The 5,941-nt window shown below is 47.7% G+C and overlaps 1 non-coding gene across 1 annotated transcript; it reads left to right on the forward strand.

Annotated features, from left to right (window-relative positions):
- The first annotated feature begins 940 nt into the window (after positions 1 to 940).
- On the forward strand, positions 941 to 1,012 carry TRNAE-CUC (transfer RNA glutamic acid (anticodon CUC)). Its single transcript has one exon. It is a non-coding gene; the product is annotated as a tRNA-Glu (tRNA).
- The last annotated feature ends 4,929 nt before the right edge of the window (positions 1,013 to 5,941 follow it).

Genomic DNA, 5,941 nt, shown 5'->3' on the forward strand with positions numbered 1-5,941 from the left:
CCATGTTTTTATGCCTTAGTACGCGTTCACGTGTGGGTTAATATGACTCCACCCGAGGGTTTTCCAAAATGATTTCCGAACGATGCGGCGTAGCCGCGCGAAATGTTGTACAGCTGTAGAGCATGGAAGTGCAGATCTTTTCACGTAAACATTATATGTACCTCACAAGCTTCTGCCGTATGGTAAGTCAAAGTTAGGCCGAGGCCGTCAGCGAGGAGCATTTCCAAGTAATTGTATAATGCGATGTAACAACGGGATGTTGGAGGAGGCCACACTCATCTGAAATAATTTCTTGAACAAAATATCAACCGAAGCTAAACTGGCACACAATCCATTGCCATAGGAATAACAAAAAAAGTCAGACCAAGGTCAAAACTGACCTGCATTATTTATCAAAAGCTTGGTTTATGAGGCAGTTTCTATTGCTTTTCTCTAGTGAATTTATTCGGAACAGTCACTGCGTAGCCATCTTCCACTGCCTGTTTAAGCGTCAGGAAAGGTCAATGACCTAAAATTACGCAGGTCAACGTGTTGTTTGTAGGAGCACACTATCTTGAGTGGTTGGGATCTTTCGGATTTGTTCCAGTTAGAGCAAAGAAGAGAGATTTGGTGGCATCTGCCATTTCAGCAACAGCATTCGAAAATGACGCATCTGTTCCATCTCTCTGACAGAAAGAGCAGGTGCCGCAGGCAGTGGACAGCCGCACACGTGAATTATAGCGTTTACGCAGACGGTGATCTGGCATAAAATTGGCTGAACATGTCATACTGGTTTGTAGTTGTTTCCAACAAGTCGCTGTTTTTGAAACCGCAATTTAGAAGAATACGTCCGTCATTGCATTGCGTCTTGCGTAATATCAAGACTACCGTCAAGTGATGTTCTTATGGAAGTGAAAATACGTGCATGGAGGTCTTCATAGGCCATCATGAACAACTCTGCTCCCGCATGGTCTACTGGCTAGGATACACGGCTCTCACCCGTGAGGCCCGGGTTCGATTTCCGGTGCGGGAAATAAGGTGCTTGTTTTCTGTGCGCACACCATCACGGAAATCAAACGCGTGGTGTTGTGATTTATATGGTAATTGTATTCTGTATTTGCAGGAACAAATGTGCTTATGTCAAGCTGACGTCACTATGCCTTTTGTAATTTAATACTCCGGCACGTTGGGCACCTGCTAACATTGTCCGCATTTGCCGTGTCAGAAAGCCATGCTTAATCTATGAAAATTACATTCTATAAACATGTGCCATTTATCAACGTTGTGTTACATGTTGTTTGGTCCAAATGGTCCAAACAACAATGGACAATGGACAACAATGTCCAAATGGACAATGGTCTAAAGGGACAAGCTCACTCTTCGCTACTGGAGTTCTCTGTCTTGGTTGTTTGCAACGGATAACACATAATGCTATACCCATAGTGGCATGTAGTGGCACAGTGGCACTCTGTACCACTTTGTAAGCATATAGTACCTGCTTCTAGAATGTAGTTCTAGACATGGTTTCCTGACATGGCAGATGCCTACCATACCAATGTATCACATTACAAGGGGGAAAGTGCCGGCGGCCTATGAAAGAGCTTGTTAGTTCGGGCAAATGCAGGCAAAAATAAGACCTATGCCCCAACAAGACACAGCCTTCATATCCGCACCGGGACTCAAACCCTGGCCTCACCGGTTAGAACCGTGTATACTAGCCCATGAACCAAACAGGAGGAGGTGCATTCACGGAAAAGCCTCCAAAGAACGCTGCTCTCCGTCTTTGTAGTCCAAGAGGACGCTGCTGGATGTAACTCTTAATATTGCACAAGACGGATCACAATGGCGGACGTATGCTTCTCGACTGCGATTTCTAAAATAACGATGAAAAAACACTGCAAAACAGTACAAGATATCTCATTTAAATGCAACCTGGGACAGGAGGGTGAGAAACAACGCTACCTTTGGCCTTACACAGCTGCGAAAATATGTATGACAGCTGTTTTGCATCAGTTGTCACAAATGCCTTAACGCTACATGCTTTCCTTTTCCTTACTGCGAATGGACATCCATGTTAAGCTTTTGTTCAACAAAGGACGGGTTATAGCGCAAAGAAGTGCTTATCTGATGAGTGCTGGAAACAAAAAGTCCTGAAGTGCAAGAAGAAAATGTATTAGTCTTGGATAGATTCGAGGTATTTTGAGTTGGACACGAAAAAGCACGTCCCAAAAGTGGTTAATCGCTGTACAGACTTCCAGCGTCCTTAAAACGACTGTCCCACTCTTGGAGCATATTCTAAAAACACACTCCGGCGAAACCTCACCACAAATTAAATCTAATAATAGTATTACTTGGTGTCTGGAACTGCCGTTTTAGAATTTGAACACCCGACCCGCCTCGCACCCAAATTTGAAAAGAGCACGAGAGGGAGGGGACCCCGACCACGCGGCCGGCACACTACCCACAGAAGGGTCCCTGCGCGGGGTGAGGCTCGGCTGTTGGCCCCCCAGGCGCATATTGTCCTACTCCACTGTTATTCATTCCCCTTCATCCCATTGTCCTGAAATGATAGATTTCTGGCGGAATTGACTCTAATTGGCTCCACGGTTGAGAGGCCCGTGGAGAGGCAGCCCCGACCGGACGCTCAGCGCATGCTCCACAGAGGGTTCCCTGCGCGGGCTAATGCTCAGCGATCGGTGCGCCTGCACGTGTCCTGTCCCATCATTATCTAGTCTCCTTCATCGCGCAGCACTGAACTGATCATTGCTGACCAAAGAGACTATATTCCAAATCAACCAAACCGTGTTAGAATTTTGCACAGCTTACGTAACACTGGTTGAGAGCCAGTAGAAATCGACTCAATAGTCTGCGCATGTTCGCAGGCGTGCAGCTCAGATACTGGAGGGTTTTAGGTTCTTAAGAAGGGTGGGGCTGTGAAATGTACCCACTGACCTTCAAGATGGTCATTTCATTTATACCTCGTACAAATTTCGAACGCCGGCTTTAGCGTTTGTCGGAAAGCTTCAGTTTCGAGTTCATGCATATGCTGAAAAATGATTCGGAAAAGTAATCCTGCCGACGTCATGCGAGATCAGATTGCACACATCTTCCCGGGTTATCCGTATCAGAAAGCTTCTGATGCCCCCTCAACTTTGAATGCAACCGCTATCACCTTCTGTTTGACTACCCTTTCGAATATTTCCATTCCATCGAGCTGACAGTTTATTTACAGGCGTCACCGGTTTCCAGAAACACGTATCGGTACACAAGTCCGAAACGGTGTTTGAAACGGTGGCAATGATGACAAAAACTAGTAAATCTCGCCATTACTGGATGCGAAGCATGGTGCAGAGATACGGACTGGTGCTGCACTAAGTGATCAGCCACAGCTGTTTTAACCATGGGTATGACTGCGACGCACTAACCTACGTCTTTGACTCACTTTATGGGAAAGAACGGCATAGAGACGCTCGAAAAGGCTTATTAAAAACCCGTCTTGTGATTACTTCAGCACATAAATCCCCTGGGGCATCCTCATGGTGACGTCGCCGTGGGATTGGCAGACCTGGCCCGACTAAGCTCCGAACCCCCCTCTGTCCCCGTCCAGCTTGTAAAACTCAGGGTGCCTCGATGGTGGACGAACTGGTGGTGCAATAGCACGAACCAACATATACACTTTGCCACCGAACTGACCGAATATTACCAGACTGCTCTTTCGTGTTTTACTGATCCCACCGCACGTTGCACGGAACCCGCACCTGTTATGCGGACCCACCTCCTGTTGCACGGACCACACAGCCTGCTGTACGGATCCCGCCGCCGCTGTTCCGATCCGGCGGGCGACATGGCGGAGGTTTGTTCAGGTCCTGGTCTCGATTTTAATCTGAATCTTACCATTCTACGTAAGGCTGTATGCCGGCCGCGTTTGACCAGCTGAGAGGCGGCGAAAGAAGGAAACTGACCTCTCACATGACCCTGTGGTCGGAAACTCGATTTAGGTCATATTCAGCAAAGGTTCGCAGAAACAAATCACAAAGTCCGTGAAAAAAAAATGCAACAGGTTAGCTATGGACAGTCTTCCGATCGCAATGTGGTGACTTCGTGCCCGCCCTTCCTGCCAGGGTGAGAGGCAGGCGACACCATATAGCCTCAGCAGTTGAGTGCGTCGTAAAGCCCCAATAACACACACACGCAAGCAATGTGCTGACTTCGATGGAAGCAGCGGACACAAAGATGCGCTGGCCGCAAACTTGTTTTGACGGATAGTCTATTGCTGATGACCATGGCTAAAAGCAGACCACTAGGTGGTGGCTCCCCAAACTGTATTGGGAATGAACCAAGATCGGTCTGGCGTGTATTGCGGTTAAGTGAGCGATTGGCGGCAGGACATGAAGGGGACTGAACCATAAGACGTGGAGACATGAAGCATCGGAGAGGCGGCATGTCGTGTCGTGTCCCGTTGTTACTAGTCGCGTCTGTATGTGAGTCTCACGTGTAGGTCAGTGGTGTCACGTGCTGCCAACTGTATTTTCTTCTTTTTCGCCCCCACCCATGGATGTTGACCTTCTCCTACCATTGTCATTCAGCATGATAAGCGACCGGGACTCAATCGTGCGCGTTGTTAGCTGAATGTAATGCATCAGCGCGAGAAAGGTCAGAAAACAAACACTCCTCGTGAGCCAGAAGAACTGTGGAGAGCAGGAAGCTCCTGATGCAGGCTAACTCGTGATTCCAGCAGATGCAAGCTCAGATGCACAGTCTGATTATTTAATTCGGCGCAACCAAGATTTTAACTCTAGCGTGCTTTTGGTAACCCTTTTAAGCGCTGCGTTCTTTCACGGCTGTGGCGTAATGAGTGTGCATGCTGGCAACACAAATTTGCATGACAAACCATGCATGTAGAGGATGGCCCGAAGCCCGCAAGCCCGTAGCCTGCTCTTTAGTGCACTCGCCGTCCGTTGGGCGAAAAGCAGGGATGGACCCGTGCACCTAGAAAACAACTGAGAATAGTGAATTAGTATACTTGTAGGTTTTATCTTATTTTTACACTAATAATACCATGGTGCCGCGTATGTTAACCTCGAATGAAACATCAGGCTAACGGGGTCAATTCGGGCTTTTTGGGTAGACTTTCCGTTCAAGGCGGGTACGGGTTTTCAAATGCGAGGCGGGTGTGGCTAATCAAAACCTAAAATTGCCAACTCTAGGCACTACCCAGTGTCATTATTAGACTAACAGGTCCTGAGGTTTCACCAGAGTATGTTCTTGAACTATGCTCACAGGGTGAGACAATCTTTCTCGGGACACTAATGACATCTTAAGTGGCTGACCACATTTGGGACGTGCATTTGCTTTCATAGTTCAAAATATCCCCACCCTATCCAGCACTTATGTCCGAGAACGTCAACCACGACGGGTCTGGGTCCCACCCTGACACAAGAATGGGCCTGTCCTCTCGTGGGTCTGTTTCAGTTGAGATGTCCAGCCCGCTGGTTTTAGTTCAAGATATTTGCCACGGCACATTACGAACAGCGGTTATGAGTGAACCGACAGACGTCCGACAACGACTGAATGGCACGTGCAACATAGTTTTCGCGGCTGGAAATCGAAGGTAGTGATATTTTAACGTAAAGTAGTGACTCGATGTTTATCAGTGGAAATGCGCCACAGCTGTGTGGGGAGATTGGTTAAAAAAAAAAAACAGCCGGAATATTCATATCAAATTTTGTGGCACACATTTTGAAAAATCCAACAGCATTGCATTGCAGAGGCATCGGTGGTGCATCGGTGGTTCAGAGGTAGAATGCTCGCCTGCCACGCTGGCGGCCCGGTTCGATTCCCTGCCGATGCATTTTGACCCATGATAGAGGGATAGGCAGGGACAGAACTTCCTGTCTCAGAATAGAAACACACATGGACACGCTTCGGTTAACATCATCAACATATTTCCCTGTTTCAGAGC

This window comes from Pollicipes pollicipes, unplaced genomic scaffold (genome assembly GCF_011947565.3).
Source record: "Pollicipes pollicipes isolate AB1234 unplaced genomic scaffold, Ppol_2.1 Scaffold_5282;HRSCAF=6240_pilon_pilon_pilon, whole genome shotgun sequence".
Taxonomy (NCBI): Eukaryota; Metazoa; Arthropoda; class Thecostraca; order Pollicipedomorpha; family Pollicipedidae; genus Pollicipes; species Pollicipes pollicipes.